The sequence below is a fragment of the Mustela lutreola genome, chromosome 6 (genome assembly GCF_030435805.1).
Source record: "Mustela lutreola isolate mMusLut2 chromosome 6, mMusLut2.pri, whole genome shotgun sequence".
Classification (NCBI taxonomy): Eukaryota; Metazoa; Chordata; class Mammalia; order Carnivora; family Mustelidae; genus Mustela; species Mustela lutreola.
In genome coordinates, this window is record NC_081295.1 from 106575034 (window position 1) to 106594753 (window position 19720).

Consider the following 19720-nt stretch of genomic DNA (forward strand, 5'->3'; position numbering starts at 1 on the left):
AGCCTATGTTTTCTTTCATTGACTTCAAAAGATAAATCCTGCTATTTAATACTTTGTATCATCACGAATTCTGGCTTCAAACTTTCTTAGGGGTTGTATCCTAATCTCAGGCAGAATCTTGCATACAGCCTCAATATATAAAACAGATCAAAGCAGAACTGCTCTCTCAGAGGAGACTTGAGCTGATGCTCTCTTGAGCTGGGACTTCTCCACCCCCTTGCCTTCACCTTCCCTGCATTTGATTCTGGCCCCATTTGGTCTCTGAGCATCCTCAAAACCCTGTACTCCATAAAACAGAAGTGAAAACCATCACTGTACTGAAATGGTGATTGATGTTTTGTAATAACTACACCCCCTCAGTAGGTTAGTAGGTTATCAGGCAATGAAAGCAGGAGTCATGCGAGAATGAATAAATAAAAAGCAGTTCTTACTGATATCAGTGGAGACAAGGGAAAGCTGGTAGTTTTAATTAGTCACTAAGGTGTGGAGGCAAATAGTTTCTGGTAACAGCAAACATGTAATAGCCTTAGAGAATCGTACTCACCACCTGCCTCAAATTACCTAATTACTCACTCATTTATTTAGCAAGAATATTAATACTGATAATCTATTAAATACCAGGTGATATTGTTAGTACACAAAAGTGAATAAAACATGATCTCAAAGGAGGGATAAGTAGAAGCAAGTATTACTTAAGGAAAAATTACATAATTTACACACATGTGCTCTAAGAGGGTGTGATGTGTTTCTATGATGTTTTCTGCTAACTGACTATTTCTGCCTAAGACAGTTGCCAAGAATATGTGCAGCAATTCTTTGTGCTGGAGAAATAGAAAGGCTTAAGGGACACATTTTTTTTTTTAATCTACTGACTTTGAAGGCACTGAATCTTATAAACTCTAAATACTCTTTCTTGTTATTGTTTTTTTTTTTTAAGATTTATTTATTTGACAGACAGAGATCTCAAGTAGGCAGAGAGGCAGAGAGAGAGAGAGAGAGAGGAGGAAGCAGTCTCCCAGCTGAGCAGAGAGCTCGATGCAGGGCTGGATCCCAGGACCCTGGGATCATGACCTGAGCCAAAGGCAGTCTTTAACCCACTGAGCCACCCAGGCGCCCCAACTCTAAATACTCTTATCATCCTTAAACTTTCCAATCAGCTAACCCAACTATGCATCAGGAAGGCTTATCCATATTAATAACCTCCGGCTGCTTTTCTAACAAGATAAACTGATAATCATAAATAACCTAAGCAAAAAAATAATTTCCACTTACAGAAGGGTCTAAAAGCTTGCTTTTGATAATATTCACCTTTTATCAAAATTTATAAGATCTACTAGGTGCTCTAGAAATAGTATACCATTTAGCTTAAATTTCATAACTACTTGATGAGTTCAGTACTATCCTCCTGTGGCAAGTAAGAAAACGGAGGTTCAGGGCCGCTGGCTAATTGCCCAACATGCTACAGGAAGTAGGAAGCAGAGTTGAGGTCTGTCCACTTCCATTCCTGGGCTCCTCAAAACTTTGTTCCATGCTTATGGCCACGGTTGCCAAACTGTGGAAAGAACCAAAAATATCCGCCCTTCAACGGACGAATGGATTAGGAAGATATGGTCCACATACACTATGGAATATTATGCCTCCATCAGAAAGGATGAATACCCAACTTTTGTAGCAACATGGACGGGACTGGAAGAGATTACGCTGAGTGAAATAAATCAAGCAGAGAGAGTCAATTATCATATGGTTTCACTTATTTGTGGAGCATAACTAATAACTTGGAGGACAGGGAAGATGGAGAGGAGAAGGGAGTTGAGGGAAACTGGAAGGGGAGGTAAACCATGAGCGACTATGGACTCTGAAAAACAACCTGAGGGTCCTGAAGGGGCGGGGGTTGGAGGTTGGGGGAACCAGGTGGTGGGTATTAGGGAGGGCACGTATTGCATGGAGCACTGGGTGTGGTGCAAAAACAATGAATACTGTTAAGCTGAAAAGAAATTTAAAAAAAAAAAGACTGAGGAAAAAAACTTTGTTCCATGCTTAATGAGCAAGAGGCCAATTCCAGCATCTCCTTACTCAATCATCCTTTTAGCTTTCACTGTAAAGGGAAATTCATCTCTTTCCAGCTTCTCCAAATAATATGTTCCTTGCATCTTTCTTTTCTCAATAATATCTGAAGAAACATGGGAATATATGTGACAAGGCATGAACTTTCCTTTTTCTTATTTAAAAAATTCTTCTGCAATAAAGAAAGAAAATAAATTGGTAGAAATTCAGAGTATTAAATCTTGACAAAACTTTGAACAGATGAAATAATTTTTATTTTTATGTTAATGACAAAGACTTGTTAAGAAGTCACTTGAAGAGGAATTCTCTTTCAGTTTTGAACTGAAAGAAGATGGCAAATAAATGTTAACAGACAACAGAGTAGGTAAAATTACATTTAAATTTTTGCTAAGAGTCATTAAAATAATGTTAATATGCTATGAAACTGAAATGCATGTCTTTGAATCACTTTGAAAATACAGGTTTCCCCAGTATTTTAAAGTAGAGCTTGCCTATGAAAACTTTTAAAAGCTGAAATAACATAAAGTGAAGAAGCAATTGCCATTAATTTATACAGATATTTTTTCCACATGTTTCTAGACATGAAAATAATCCCTTAGGCTTTTCTGATACCTTGGGATACCATCTTGCTAGAGGATGCACACAATAAATGGAGATAAAACACAGACGCTCACAAACACAGTTCAGAGATATGGCAGCTTAATGCTAAGATGCTGGGTATAGTTCTGAGAAAGAAGCTTAGTGGGGCCACTCTCACTGTTAGGGTTCAGGCTGCCTCTATAACCCCTCATTGAAAACAAATGCTAAATGCAATTTTCGCTTTGCACACTTCTTTGTAAAAGTGAAACCCCTCTTGAGATTTCTTTCAGTTAGCAAAAACAGGTACTAATAGAGATCTCTAATGAAAGTGAAGTGGTGTAAGGCAAACTTTTTTAAAAGGCAGGGGGAATACCTGAATAACAAAGTTAGAAAGGAAAATGGATTATAAAATCAATTCATAGGATATTTTAACATCAATGAATATTCTTGCTCTACAAAATTAATTTTTCATGGAATGCTGTCAATAATTACATTCTGCTAAAAGACATAAGAGCTTTGGAGCACCAGGCTGGCTCAGACAGTGGAGTATGCGATGCTTGATCTCAGGGTTGTGAGTCCAAGACCCACTTTGGATGCAGATTCCTTAAAACTTAAAAAAAAAAAAAAGAAAAAAAACTTAAAAAAAGACTTATATAAGAGCTTTGTCATATTTATACAATTTAAGATTCTGCTATCAGTATGTCTAACTATCCAGGAATAAGGCTTCTCTTTAATTCAAAAACAAAGTTTATATTTTATTTTTAAAAATATAAAAATTATCAAGAAAACGCCATCTGTTCCTTTTGTTGTTGGACTGACCACTGGGTTTTACTTCAGGGGAAAACCATGGGGAAGCCCTGGTGGCTCAGTAGTTTGAGCATCTGGCACTTGATTTCGGTTCAGGTCATGAACCAAACTGGGATCACAGGATCAAGCCCTTCCTCAGGCTCCATGCTCAGCGGGGAGGCTGCTTGAGCATTCTCTCTCCCTCTCCCTCTGTTCCTCAACCCACTCACGCATGTTCTCTCTCTCTCTCTCTCTGTCAAATATATAAATCTTTTTCCTCAACCCACTCACGCATGTTCTCTCTCTCTCTCTGTCAAATATATAAGTCTTTTTAAAAAATGATATGACACTTTCTTGCATACAATCCGTTATATAAGAAAATACTCCAACACGTGCAGAAGTTTTAATCAAAAGTAAAATACTTGGTCTCACTCACGGTTAGACAACAGCTGTACCTTTTTCCCATCTGTTTTCACGAGTCATCTGTAGAAGGCTGAGAGTGGGCGGGCAACTGGAGGAAGGTGGATGATACCTACCTCCACAAAAAACAGACCATTTCCAGTCAAGAAAAGACAAAGGGAAAGAAAATTCTTCCATCCAGTTGTTAAGCCTAACCTTTACCCATACCCCAACCAGAGTTAGGAACTTTGTCACACAGAAGGGTCCTTCTTCTGACCTTAACACAGGCAGAGTGCTCCTGGCTGGAAGCGGAGAGGCGAGTTCTAGCCTGGGGACATTTCAGGGCTGGGGGACAATGAAGTGAGCCCTCCAGTTCCAGCAATTCTTACTGAAACTGGGAGACATTAGATTTTTTCCCAAAAACACACCGAAGCTGAACTCCAAAAGAGGTCCTAAAGTGATCAGTAAATTCCTTCAGAACCCCCTCCAGCCCTCCACTGAAAAAATGGGAAAACCTTTTCCTCTACTTCAACCGAATCTAAGCCAATTGTTACTAAATCTGAATGGGCAGAAGACATAAAAGAGGAGTTAAAATGGTTTGGTAAATAATGAAGAACTTCCTGAGCATTGTACAAGGATTTCCAATTGCAGTAGACGTGTCGGTGATAAATTGCCTTTAAACTGAATTTCTGCAAGGGTCATGCACAAGAGTGGACTCCCCGTGTAATTTATATATGCTCAGTTGCCATCCCATTTCAACTCCAAATTCGTGTCTAAGACTTCGGCATCATCTTCCCTACATTTTCCTCCTTCTACCTTCTACCTCACCTTCTCTCCCCTTAACCAAGTATGCTCAGAATTCTTAAAATACTTATTCAGTGAAGGTGGGCCTGTGGATAGCTTCCCTGCAGCGAGACACACCCGTCTGCATTGAGTATAGAGGCTAATGGGTTCAAAGTGATCTCAATAAATGCGTCGCCCTCCAGCCCCTCCTTTCAAACAGCTGTTATATGAGCTTATGCTACACTTAATTTATTAGCCTAAGACAATTTAATTGCATCATTTCTACAAAATAGAACATGTTGTTCGTAGTAACTACATGCTAATTCCTTTGAAAACCTCAGTAATTATACAGTGACTTTGCAGCTCCCAACAATGGTGCGATTAACTGGGGTTCCATGTTTGAAGCTGGGAGCAAGCTCAGCACCGAGGCAGACAGAGTTCTGACAGGGCTTGTGCGTAAAAGGACATTTTACTATCCGAACTTTGTTCCCCCAGAACTTTGCTTCTTTATGAATGCTAGAGGGTTTGCACACAGCCCCGCTGAGGTAGGAGGGGCTGTTGCAGCAGCAGCAGCCTTGACATTTAAGACAACCACACAGAGGCAGCAAACCTTTCCCAGGCACAGAACAGAGTGTACTCCCCAAAGACAATATCAATGGTTGCCCAGTAAATACACATCTATAAAAAGTTCAGTAAACACACAGGTTTAATGACTTGAGTTTTATGTCTAAATACAACTTTAAAATCACACTTCAGAGCGACTGCTTTGTGAGAAATGATTGCACTTTTAAAGATGTTTGAAGGTATGTGGCCTTGAGGATTCTGTCTCATAAAGCCAGAAAAGAAGTGTCATTTTTGCCTGAAGCTCTGATGTGGCTTTGAACGTCACGTTTTACAGAATATTCTGCTTTAGGTTATGTTTATGAAGTGCTCTTAATTAACATTTCTCCAGTGTCTTACGGGCTTTGCTTTCTTCTCCCCAAACTCCTTTTCAACTTCTCCAGCTTTGATGAGGAAATTGGTATGTTTTATTGTCACATTTTCCCCCCAAAATATCTGCTTTGGTTGGTTCCTTCAACAGAAATGAGTCTTAGGAAAGTGAGGTCACAAGGACTTCCTGTGAGTTTAAAATAAAAAGCGTTTTCATTATAAAACCAAGGGGAAGTAAAGGAAATACAAAATTGTAGAATACAATGATTTTCCAGAATGTAGATTTCTCACCTAGGTTTAATAAAATGCAATCGGCCGTCTGATTCTTCTACAAAGCCTTTCCTCTTCCCCCACCTGTTTTCCCCAACTCCTCAAATTGGATAAGAGAAATATTCATTAGATTTCAATCCTGAGAGTTTGGGGTTGGCACCTCTATAGGACCCTCTTCTGTTTTCAGTCTAATAACTTGGTTTCTGGTATTTAATCCAAGTGTGGAAACGTTCAGACCATCCCCTTTGACACTAAATCATTCTGTACATCCGATCTCAGGTCTCTTTTGAGGAAGGCAACTACCCCCTCTCCTGAGGAGGAGACTCCCCCCTTGCCTCTATGGTAACATGGACCCCCCACCCACCCCCAGCCATCTCCTCCTGCCCTCATTTCTTGTAAAGCCAAATCGTGAGCCTGGTGGCCGGGTATGTCTGAGCCCCATGAATGATCATTCCTTCTGATTCAGATATCAGTTCTTTGATGACTCATTTCCAAGTGGCCCTTGGGAATGGTTTCTAAAGTTCTATAAGCCATGGTTTTATAAAACCAAAATTGCCTTTCAGAGGCAGATTGAATTTCCAACAATGGAAAAGGTGAGTCACTGTATTTCAGTCTCCCTTGGAGTAGGGAGAGTGAACGAATCATCGAATCATCGCCACGTTTCCTTGGATCCCTGTATTTATCCAAAAGCAGCAGTCTACAGCAATTTATCATTATGTATTCACTAAGTCTCAATGCAAAATAGGAAGAGTAAGCAGAATAGATACACAGAACCAAGAGAGGAGCAAAAGAATCATAGAAATAAAGAGAAATAGTAAAACGTATCAAGAGCATATGTTTCTTGGTTCAAAATTCTGATTTTAATTGTAGATCCATATTTGAAGTTATTGGAGAATTGGCATTCCACCAATTACTGAAAGGCCCATCATCTAATTTCTGAAGAGAAATAGTGTTAGAGAATTTTTGAATCTTCTACTCTACTTCTAAAGAAAAGGTATGTTATAGGCAAAAACTTTAACCTTGCTTTATCCTTTGAAATTCTATGAAGTCTGGTAAGCTGGTTTAGTATTTCATACAGAGTCTACTAACCACCTGACATTCCATTGTATTTGTTAATGTCAGTAGAGGAATGCTCTGAGGCAAGATACATGCAGGAAGAACATTAGCTACTGGTTTCAATATTAATAATTCTATGTTTAGAAGTTTGTCTTATTTTAGTAAATGTTAAAATATGCATTTTAAGCTTCTGAAGGTCAAAGTAGAGAGTCTTCATAGTTGATAACCTTTTTTTTTTTTAAGATTTTATTTATTTATTTGACAGAGATCACAAGTAAGCAGAGAGGCAGGCAGAGAGAGGTGGAAGCAGGCTCCCTGCAGAGCACAGAGCCCGACGTGGGGCTCGATCCCAGGACCCTGGGATCACGACCGGAGCCAAAGGCAGAAGCTTTAACCCACTGAGCCACTCAGGTGCCCCAGTTGATAACCTTTTTAATAACAAAGTTATTTCATTGTCTACTATTTACAAAGCACTGTACTAGACACCTTGAGAAATATATTGAATTTTCACTTATCACAAGTTCTATAAAAACCAATTATGATGATGGCTTGTGTTTATTGAGCACATACAAATGCCAGGATTTGCATTAAGAATTCACATGGATTATATCATTCAATTTTCACATTAACCCAAAAAAGCACTAATTTATCCCCCTTTTGTAGAGAGGCGATGACATTCAAGAAGCTGGGCAACTTTCCCAACATCTCAAGTTAGCAAGTAGCAGAGCAGAGATTTTACTGCTCCCCAGAGCCCATGCACTGACGACACTGTTATAGATGTGCTCCCTCTTGTCAAAGGTACTTCAGTCTACTGAGAGGATTAGTATAAGGATCAAAGGGAAAATCTAATAAATACTGCACACACCTGAAAAATACGCATACAAATTATTAAATCAGTAAAGGATTGCATGTATGTTTGCAAAGTGGGAAACTCACAGGTAATGTCATGTGACTGCTTTTGTACTAATTTTATAGTTATTTAACCCATATTGTTGTTTGGCATGTTACGTGCAGATGAATCCTTCAGCTAGTTTCTGACCTTACCAGGGAAGGACTGTGTTTTCTATTTTAGGAATCCACCATAACACTTAGTACAATGACATGCACATAGTAGGTCCTTTACAAATATTTGTGGAATGAAGGAGGGTCGGAATTATAGGCAAGAAAGATAATTTTGCATCTGGCTGTGTGGAGTGACAATACGCAAGGGGTAACAGTTGCTTAAGTGAGATGGCAAATGCCTGGAGCAGAAACATGAGAAAGAATGGGTAGAGTCAGGAAGTGGGTTATAAAATAAGCAACATTAATGGAGCACTTGTGTTTGAAGTGCTTTAGAGGTATTAAGCCATTTACTCTTTATAATCATCCTGTAAGGTAGGTACTTACGCTTATTCCCACTTTATAGATGAAACACATAGAGATAACTAACTTAACATCACCCAGGCAGGAAGTGGTTGCCTCAAGAACTCATGTCATTTTGTCCTGTCCTTGCCCCCAAATAGAGGATCTGAGAACATTGGAGCATCCACATGGGTGCTAAGTCTAAAGGTGATCAATGACGCCAAGGTTACAGCAGAGACTTTTGACTGGAATGTCAGAAAGTTCTACCACTAGCTAACAGAGAGAAAGTTGGAATGGAAAAAGCAAAGAGGGAAAATGAGCAGTTGTGCTATTTTCCCACAGTCACCTTAGGCAGTCTTCAGAATGTTCCCGGAAAGGCATCTTAGGAAAGGAGCCTGACCTGGAGGAAGGGGGGTGGGTGGGGAGTCTAATAACGATAAAAAGAATTACTACAACAGACCTTTGTATAGGCCTTCATATTTTGTAGGAATTGTGTTTAGTGAGGTAATTGACATACATTCTAAATTCAGTGACTGAATAGGGTCTCTACCCATATACCAAGTTATATGATAAATTGTTTCACTATTCTTCACAGTTTTATAAAAGCTGTTATGTTCCTTGTTTTGGAGAGGAAAAAACTGAGACTCAGAGTTTTAGGGACTTGCCAGTGGTTTCTTCCCTAAAGAGATGTCCAAGCTGGGGCACGTGGGTGGCTCAGTGGGTTAAGCCTCTGCCTTCGGCTCATGGAGGTCATGATCTCAAGATCCTGAGATTGAGCCCTGCATTGGGAGCTCTGCTCAGTGCAGCTTCCCTGCCATTTCCCCATCCAAGCCTGCCTCTCTGCCTACTTATGATCTCTGTCTGTCAAATAAATAAAATCTTCGGGAAAAAAAAAAAAAAGAGAAAGAGAGAGAGAGAGATGTCCAGCAGAGGCAAAGCCTGGTCTGGCTCATCATGTAGATTTCAGTTTAAAGGAAACCCAGTGAGAGCAGCCTTCCCTACCTGGCAAAACAAACCTAAGTCACCCGCACTCCAACCTCATCACTCTTCATCTCATCTTTTATTGTCTTTGACAACAGAATGTTCATCCCTCTTATGGCTTATCTCTACATTGTGTCTATTTTCTATTTGCTCCTCCTGGAATATAAGCTCTATGACATTAGGTCTGGAGTCAGTCTCCGTCTCTAATCATTACCTATATGATGTCTGGCAAGCAGTAGACATTCACTTGGGGGTTCGTCATGGAAATGAACGAAATCCAAATCCCCAAAGCCTGTAGTCTCATCACTGACAGAGGACATGTTGGTTGAAAAAGCACAGGACAGTGGAGCAATGCATTCCTGTGGTTCCTCCCCCTCCCACTGTTCTGGCTCTGAGATAACTGCTAATTTACAAGAGTTAATGTGGGCAGGGAATGAAAGAAAACGGGAATTAATTGGGGGACTTTATGGGAAACTCTTCCCAACAGTGAAAAGTGGTTTTGGATTGAGTAATGCCGGGAACATTGTAGGGTAACTGAGATGTAGACAGCAAATGGGATAGCAGCAGTATACCAAAAGGTCATTTGGTGCTTATCTGAGTTTACACTGAGTTTCCATTAATAAGTTAAATAAACTATTATCAGCTCCTACCTAAAACAAGTGCTTTATCAAAAAATTCCCATTAAATATAACATCCTTAGAGTTTTTGCCCACATCCTCTCTATTCTTTTAGGATTTTTTTTTTAAATGTTTAAAAGTCAAGTGACTCTACTTGGTGCACATATTGTTTCTGGAATTTTTCCTACCACATCCAAAGATAAATCAGTTCTGGTTTGCTGGCTAAGTTAATGAACTCTCCATGTCTTGTATATATCCACAATGCATGGAATTTTCCTTTAAACATTTAAATCATAATAATTTTCACATGCATAATTTTTCTCTCATTGGAAAAGAACATTGGGAACTTACATAAAAGCCAAAAAGAAGGCAAGAAAAAAATAGAACATGGTCAGTGGGTTCTGTACCAGTTCTCCTAGTTCTAGCACTTAGCAGCTGTGTTATGTCAGACAAGAAATCCTATACAGGAGTCTATAAAATGGAGAGAAGAGTAATCCCTAATTTACAGAATTGTGAGAATTAAATAAACCATGTCTAGCAAATAGTAATAGCTCAAAATTTAGCTACCTTATCACATAACATAAGATCCCTAAAATGCTATCCAGCTGCTATGAATAGAGTTTAAGGGCCTTTCAAGCCCTCCTATTCCTTTAAGTAGAGTCTTTGGATTATAGAGAAGCAGCCCTCTCTTTTCATGGCATTGGAACAAAAGAGATTTCTCTACTGCTTCAAGTACATCAAAAATCTCCATCACTGCTGCTAAAATGTCCAGTTCAGCATTTCCTCCAGATACTGGCTCTCTCTGTACCACCTGTGAGACATTTAGTCATGTCTTTTATGTAGTTTAAAGCCTTCCACCACTGGGGCACCGAGGTGGCTCAGTCCATTAAGCATCTGCCTTTGGCTCAGGTCATGATCTCAGGGTCCTGGGATCGAGGTGCACATTAGTCTCCCTACACAGCAGGGACTCTGCTTCTCCGTCTCTCAGCTCATGCTCTCTCTAACTCTCTCAAATAAATAAATAAAATCTTTAAAAGTAAAAAAATAAAGCCTCCCACTACTAAGACACCTTCAGGCTCTGTGCAACCTGACCAGTCCAACCCACCTCATCATGGTGGCCAAGAGGTAGACAGAGTAGAAAGGAGGATTATATTTGGATCTAGCAGCAAGAAGAAATTTGGTTATCTTCATATGTCTAATTTATGTTGAGTCTGGGAACTAGAAACCATATGTCAGAGACTCACGCAACCAGATGTCCAAGTTCTTGGTCTTCTGAGTAGATACTTACAAACCTAGGTAATGATAATTTAAGCTTCCATATAATTCTACACTTTTGCAAGGGTACATCCCTTCTTTAAATTCTTGGGGATCCAGGAATTGGATCCCTCAGAGCTGAGGAGCCATCTCTGAAGAAGACATATTCCTCAAATCCACTCTTCTGGTTTTCCCTCATTGCTTCAGACAACCATTCCGCTCCCCAACACTGCAGGTCACTTTCATAAGCCAGTGTGACCCAAATTTTCCTGTTATTTGTTAACAGAGGCCTGCAAAGCACAGCTAAAATCAAGCAGTAGCATTCAATGAAACTTACTGAAGATTTGAAGATATAAAGGGAAATTTTAATAAAAAAAAAAAAAAGAGAGAATATGATCTACAAAGCAACCATTTCTGATCCAAAGGAGGCAGTGGCTGAGAGATGTTGTTGAAAGCATGGGCTCAAGAAATAGCCTGGGCTAAGGAGTGAGCCATGAGAACTTATTTAAAATCTAGGTGTCTCCGAGGGCAACCACCACACAAAAATACCTTGAAAACTGAGTCATTCTTAGTATTACTTAGACTTCTTCCTGATGTTTAGTAGACACTCGATAAGTGTTTGCTATTATTATTGCTGTTGTTATTATCATTACTGTTTGTGACTCTCTAGTGCTCAGCCTGTCAACATACTCTAAGAACTAACCTACTTCCTGTGATACCCCAATGTCACTTCTCTTCCCCAAATCCAAATCTCCGATGTTGTCTGAGATTCAAAGATTGAAGAAAAATCATTTTTTCCCCTCAATCTGTCCTATGCCCAGAAGAAAGGCAACTGTATTATTACATAGATCAGTCAAGATCTGTATTAGGTCCTCCAGTAATGGCATAAGATTTATTTTCTTTTATTTATGTAATTATTTATTTATTTTTGCAAAAGAGAACCATACACACACTGGAGAGGGTGGGGATGGGGAGAGAGAGATTCAAGCAGACTTCCTGCTGAGCATGAAGCCTGACCTGGGGCTCGATCTCACAACCCTGAGATCATGACCTGAGCCAAAACCAGAAGTAGGATAACTAACTTGACTCTGTCACCCAGGCGCCCATGGAATAGGATTTATATTTTGTCCTGCAAACCATGGTTCCATTAAAGTGCTTTCTCACCAAAGGGGTATCATCCCTGGTGTAACTGGAGTCAATAAAATTTTAAAATGACAATAAAATTTAAAAATGCATAATTACTAATTAAGAGGAATGCTCTGGGCAAAAATAGTCAAGGGACCTACTTCAGATTATTGGTTTAGGAAAGGGCTTTTTGAAGAGAGGCATTTAGAGAGACCTAAAGAGTGAGAAGGAACCAGATGGGCAAAGGGTGGAAAGAATATCATTGCATGCAGAACAACATTCACCCTTTCTTCTTTCCAATTTTGTGTTTTGATAATCATCACACATACCTTTAGGGAATGTTGATTGCCCCGGAGTCACTTTCCTTCTACTGATGACCTGAGTAAGAGTTGGTTTTAACCAATCATGGTAATGCTATGCTCCTTCACCAGTGATCGGTTTTAGGGCTTTAGGATGTTCTGGCAAATGAGTATGATAGAGGGCTTCTGTAAGAGCACTACTTCTTTTCAGAGGAAGACTAGAGAGGAGAACTCACTGTCACCACCCCTTCACTCTTCCTGCCTTCAATGTAGAAGTGATGCACGGAGCTTTGGCAGCTATTTTAAGAATACGAAGCAACAAGCAAATATGCTATGTGTGCTGAGTAAAAAAGTACAAGCAAGATGTATCCTTGATGAACTTATTGAGTCATTGGACAGCCCTGAAGTCTGCTCCCAGACTTTTCTAATATGAGAAAAGTAGAGGGCTCTTCTTTTAAGTAGTTGTTATATTTTTCTATTACTTGCCCTGATAGAGTAAAGCAGTGGCACAATCAAATTTCAAAGAAGATCATTCTTAAGGAAGATCCTGCTCTTTGAGGGACCTTTTAAGATTTTAGCGCTATATGGAAAATTAGACCACTAACTAAACATTGCTACGAGGCATGCCTGGGTGGTACAGTTGGTTAAAGCGTCTGACCCTTGGTTTCAGCTCGGGTTGTGATCTCAGGGTGGTGAGCTCAAGCCCCGCATCCCTCTCCACTCTCCACACCGGGTCTGCTTAAATCTCCTTCTTCACACTGCCTGTCCCTGCACCCCGCCCCCCACACCCCTGAGCTCGCTTGCTCTCTCTCTCACACACACACACACGCATAAATAAATAAATACACATTACTGTAAATATTCTATGCTGAGTACAGTTTATGTCACAAATTCATAATGACACAGACTTATCAGATAAAGGGAGACTTACCACCTTAAAATGAGAGCAAATTTTCTCCTTCAATAGAGGTATTTTTGCACCAGTGTTAGCTTTTCTAGGAGAAAGCTGAGGGAAGTCTTGGTGAAATTGTCCCATTAGACTCCATTCAATCTTTTCTTTATGCTAACTGGTTACCTATTAGGGCAATAATTCTCAAAGTCCATTTGTAATAAAAAGATTAAGATATTTGATATTCTATGGCTCAGTCTATTTTACATAATTTCTGTGAGAACGAAATTCAGACATAGGATACAAATAAGCTTTCATTTCCATTGCCAAATAAAAAAGCACATGGAAAACAAAGAAAGGTAATAAAATACAGTAAGTCTGTTGATAAAGAGGATTATACCTGATGGCCCTTAATAATAATGATACAGATGGAATGTGACAAGCAATCAGGCCTGCACTTTTTTTTTAAATTTGATATAGCAAGACATTCTTCCCACATAAGTCATGAGTGTTGCTGAGCCTTCAAAGAGAAAAATAAATAAATCCTGAACTTTGGATCCTATTAAGTCCCATCTGACTAAACTCACTATTCAATTCTCACTTCTAGGAGGATTTGAGTCAAATCAAGTTCCATATCCCTGAAATTTTATGCCTCTATTCCTAATAATACAGCCCTAGCAAGAAAATGTCTGTGGGATTTAAATAATGAGGAAAAGGGGAGCCTGGGTGGCTCAGTGGGTTAAGCCTCTGCCTTTGGCTCAGGTCGTGATCTCGGGGTCCTGGGATGGAGCCCCACATTGGGCTATCTGCTCAGCAGGGAGGCTGCTTCCTCCTCTCTCTCTGTGTGCCTCTCTGCCTACTTGTGATCTCTGTCTGTCAAATAAATAAATAAAATCTTAAAAAAAAATACTGAGGAAAAAGTGGTAATCAGGAAATACCTCCAGCTAGAATAAGACATTCAGTCTTATCTGTCAATGGCAATCAATGAATCAATCAATGTCAGACATTTTTAAAAACATGTTGTCATCTATTTCATATTTTTACCATGAGGTAATTATCAAAAATATATTTCCTAGTGGTTTTTTTTTTTTTGTTCAACATTGCATATTTTTTCCAGTCTGTTTTTTTTCTCTATAAAATCATTGTATTTATCGTTAATAAATATTTTCTAAAGGCTTTTTAAAAAATTTTTGTTTAAATAATTAAGTATGGCATTACTTTGGCTATGGTCCCATACCACTTATCTTAGAGCAATAAATTCAACTTTTCTTTAACCTGCCTGATTGCTAAGGTACACTTTCTGAATGAGTCAGAGTTCTATAGATGCAAACAACAGAAATAGCCTCCAGTTAATTTATACAAAGAAAACTGATTGAAAGAGATCAGGCCTCGTTATCCTTAGTAAGGCTAAAGAGCCATACTAGGAAATGTGCAGAGCCAAGCTATCCCCACCAGTGCAGGATCTGAGGATGACAGGAATAGTGTCTTGGTGGCAGAAATCTAGTTCCTTACTCCTGCATTAGATGAATTCCTACCATTTTCTCTGCCTTTAATCTCCTAACCAGGATTTAAATTCCAGGGGGTAAGTGTTTGATTGACCTAATTTTAATCATGTATTCAAATTTGGTTAAGAAAGGTATAGCATTCTGGAGTACAATCCCACCATACTGAGGTAATAATAATAGTATAATAATAATACAATTATTAGACATGTGGTGTTAAGAAGGGGAAATGAAGCCAGCCAGTCACAAATTTAAAGGGTGCTTGGGTGGCTCAGTTGTTAAGCGTCTGCCTTCGGCTCAGGTCATGATCCCAGGGTCCTGGGTTCAAGCTCCGCATGGGGCTCTCTGCTTGGCAGAAAGCCTGCTTCTCCCTCTCCCACTCCTTCTGCTTGTGTTCCCTCTGTTGCTGTATCTCTCTCTGTCAAATAAATAAAATCTTTAAAAACAAACAAACAAACAAATTTAAGATGCCTAATATACCATCCTTTACCATTTTCTGTAAATTGTCTTACCTATTTTCAACTGGTTAAATGAAAATAATTCTTTGCAGCCATTCTGAAAACCCAGGACATTCCTTATCATATGCTTGATAACCTCAGTCACTGAAGTAAAAGAGGAGCTAAGTTGATTTTATTCAAGGTGGAGTTACAAGCCATGGAGAGTTCTAAGGTTCATGATACAGTCAGTTCACTAATGGAGTTTTCTCCCCATTGTTGAGTGGCGACACAATCAGCTGATTTGATGAGGACGTGGCTTGTTGCACATCATATTCAGTGTGAAAAATATAAAAGATGTCACCCAAATGAATATGATCAACTGTGCTTCGTTTCTCTTTCAAATCGCCACCTAGTCAGCCATTACCACAGACATGGCCTTCTTTCTCTTCTTTGCTGTCCTATGTTATCCAGAACGCCCACCCTATCCCACATTTCAACTCTCTCTGTTGCTTCCTTGCTCCTGCTGGTAACTTGTTTTCTGCACTTTATGAATATCTGTCCCCCACCCAAGCATGATAAAGTGAGCTCAAGAAACGATGTTACTATGTTTTCCCCTAACTTCTTCTGCTTCTTTTTTTTTTTTTTTTTTTAAGTAGGTTCCATGCCCAATGTGGAGCTTGAAGTCACAACCCTGAGATCAAGAGTCACATGTTCTACTGACTGAGCCAGTTAGGTGCCCCACTTCTCTATCTTTTTCGTAAACAAATCTTAAGGAACATGGTTGCCAGTTGTTTAACAGTTTCAGACTTACCAAGGATCAGAGTGGGAGAAATACTTTAAAAGGTAATTACTTTCTTTGCTGAGGTTTTTGGCAGAGTTGACAGTATTGAGAAATAGTCAGATTCAATCTGTGAAGTAATTTTGAGAAAAAAAAATAGAAATTTTGATTACATATTGATTTTTCTTAGGATAAGGAGAATGAGATAGCTTCTTGTTTTGTTGATGAGATAATTTTCTTTTTCAGTCTGTTCATAGCCAGGTTTCTATCTCTGATTGCTAGTCCAATTATCTCATAAATGGTTGAGTTTAGAGAGATTTTCAGAGAAGTATACTTGAAAGTTATCAGAAATAATTTGGACAAGCTTCTCTTCATTTTCATTCTCAGACGATGGAAATTGTCCTAAGAATACTTTGAGCCATCACTAGATGTATATCATTGCTTGGGCAGAACGTGTATAATTTGGTTTGGGAGTCTGAATTGCCCAGAAATATTTCACTGAACTTTTCAAAAGTCTCTTTCCCCTCAAACCTGAGACCAAAGTTCGTGTCATACTACCTTTATTAGTATCCGTACAATCCCAGAGAAGGGGGAGCAACAGAACAGAACAGTAAGGAAAGTAAGTTGAGACAGCCAATACAAGGATGACTTACCAGGACAATCTTCCAGTTTTGCTTCTTCCAAGATCCCGACAAGCCATTCCTGTCTGCCCCAGAATCTGGATGTATCTACAGCTCCATACATTTTTCTCTCTCCACATGAAGTTAACAGCCATTCATCCTACTGATAACACTGCCTATAGGGAGAAATTTCCTTTCAAGACTGTCCTTCCATTCCCTGTAGGGTTGTGACATGGTAGGAATCCATTTTCTGCTAGCACTATTGTGTAGTGAGAATTCATATGTAAACTGGGCCTAAATTGTCTCCTCTTCCCTCACTTGGTCATAGGGGATCACCTATTCCTCTTCTGCCCCATGAGGCCCCAGCATGAGTTGAGGGAGGTCCATTAGTGCAGCAGTGGCAGGTGAGGCAAGAGTTTAAAAATACATGTATGTGTTTTACTCATGCCTTCCGAACATGTTCTGGATGGATCCTAGTGTTTCATTTCTATCATAAGTCTGCTGATACATTTATCCAAACTTACCACTCATTGTATCTAATAATATCATGATGGACAGTTCTGGTCGTGTAGTCAGTCCCCTGATGTCCCATGATCACACAGTTTCTACTAGAATCTAATAAAATATCCAAAACCAATTTAATACCACTTGAGACCACTGTTGTCATCCCCAATTCCTGGACCTCCTCAGCTGTATTGCCTTTGTCCATTTCAAAGCCTCGTTCTCCAGCCTTTCTGCCAAACAGTGAGTACCTGAATCCTTCCAGCAAATTCCCCTTATTTAAGTTAAGCAGCCTGCTTTTGTTTCTTGCAACCAAAAAACCCTAATGCATAAAAATTGTGTTCTGCTCAGGCAGGTTAGGTAGTTATGTAGTAGTTAGTGCTTCATTCTGAATTATGTGTTTTTGCATTAGCATAACTAGCATGATGACATTATTTATTGATCTCCTAGAGCAAAACAGAAGAAACTGAGGTTCCCATTGTGCCAAAGGGACAAAGTCACTTGGCTCTCACCTCTACAAGAAAGCAAAGTAAAACACCACAACAGTCTTTACATCTATTTTGATCCTAGACTTCCTTCTGTGGTCATTTCACTTCCAATTCACACAACATTCAATGTTATGCATTTAACCTAAGAGTGAAACCACATAGAAGCTCTGTTAATTTCGTATGAGAGAATCAATTACAGGGATTTTTCATGCTTTAGTGAGAGTTCTATTTTTCATGTCTACTTACATTAGTTTTGTATGTTAAAACCAAAATATATATATATATATCAATATCATTCTTAGGCTCCTTTATCCTTAAAAACAACTTTCTGGCAACTAGTCATCGAGAGAGCCAGGTTGCTAGAGGACAGAAGTGAGAGGAGCTCTCTTCATTGCATTCCTTTGGGCCTTTAAAACTTTTGCATTATGTGAACAGATATCAATTCAAAAAATACAAACGAAACAATCAGCTGTCAGAAAAGGAAGAAAATGATCCAATAAGCTGTATGTACATGTATTGATGTATCTTTATATGATGGAATAATGAATAGGCACTAAAAATCATATTTTTAGGCAACACTAAATGATACCATTTAAAGATGTACACTGGGTGGTAAAAATGTAAATACAAATAAGGAAATTATTACCATACAAGTCATTAGGGCAATGAATTTCAGCAAGGAGGGAGAGGGTTCTGTTAGAAGAGTGTTTCTGCAGTGACTGAGAAAGGCAATGGCTAGGACAGTGCTTACCTTACAACAATTCATTTATACAGTTTTCTGTATCTGTGTTATATGTAACAATATAAAATTTTTTTAAGAAAACTATTTTTTAAAGAATTTTTTAACGGGATGGGAAACTGCTCACAATATAAAATTCTGTGGGGAAAAAAGGCAGGCACACAATTCTGTGTACAGAAGGATTCCAGTTATGCGTACACACATCAGATAGTCATAGAAATAGACATTAAAAGAAACATACCAAATGCGAATTGTATTTAGTTTTCTTATTATTTTATATAGCTGCCATATTTGATTAAATGCACAATATAAGAATTTGTAAGATGATATTACGAAAGATGAGGCGATCAACCTAAGGTGTAGGGTAAGTATTCTGTTAACGCTGAACCCTCTTCAGTCCTTATGAAGGTAGGCACTTAATGTGTAATAATCATAAAATTTTAGAGTTAGAAAAAAATCATGAGATCATCTTTTCACAGAGGCATCTTTCACAGATGGAAAAACCAAAGAGCAGACAAGGCTAACTGACTTGGCCAAGCACCAGGACTGGTCTTGGACCTGGGACAGGGCCCAGTTCAGTGCATTCAGTGCAAAGTCCTCCCCCCTCTCTTACGCCTAGACATGCCTTCCATGGAAGGTGAACACAAAGCCTTGCTCTTTAAGGAATGTTTTCTTGCCCTTTCAAAACAGGAGTAATGTGAGAATTATCACTGAGCAATATCCCCAGTGAGATATAAATTTGTAATACAATGACAGTCTCATACAGCAAACGCTAAAGAGTACCAATGGAGAAATTTTATTTTTGAATGTTTTAAAGAAAGAAAGAACAACAACTCGCCCTTAGACTTCTAGAAGACCTGCTTGAATTCACTCACCTGACATAGTAATGGTAGCTTGTGACTGCAATATAAAGTCCATCATTACTGCTTTTATTGCTATAAAAAATGACACACTCTCCAGGGCAGCTGCTTTAAATCATGCTTGTTCTGACAGGCTGTTCCTGAGTGTTCCACCTCATTCGCACTTTAGCCCCACTCTGGTGCCCTGTAGACCCAAGCGATTTGCACAAACACCATGTGACCTCCACCGCACCTCCCAGAGAGAAAGAAAAAAAAAAAAATTAAAAAATAAAAGAAGAGATAAGTTACTCCTCCGAAGTTCTAGTTGCACTCTAACCTGTTTCTGTCATTCATTCGTTTTTCATTTTTTTAAATTGGTTTTCTAAACACTTCACGTTTGAACTCCTTCATGTGCACTGTTCGAATTTCCTCCCCACGTTTTG

At 39.1% G+C, this 19720-nt stretch overlaps 1 long non-coding RNA gene across 9 annotated transcripts in view; it reads right to left on the bottom strand.

Moving 5' to 3' along the window:
- LOC131834146 (uncharacterized) overlaps positions 1–19720 on the bottom strand; it is a 36928-nt gene that overhangs the window by 16643 nt on the left and 565 nt on the right. For 4 of the 9 annotated variants that reach the window (XR_009354777.1, XR_009354779.1, XR_009354775.1 and 1 more), the window contains exons 2-4: positions 19314–19530; positions 16744–16886; positions 16124–16220 (exon numbers count right to left, since the gene is read on the bottom strand). This is a non-coding gene — a long non-coding RNA (uncharacterized LOC131834146). Of the gene's footprint in view, positions 1–1734; positions 2237–2301; positions 3254–4951; positions 5729–5832; positions 5912–16123; positions 16221–16743; positions 16887–19313; positions 19531–19720 lie in introns of those variants that run through there. The other 5 variants (XR_009354776.1, XR_009354774.1, XR_009354781.1 and 2 more) reach the window with 5 other exon arrangements.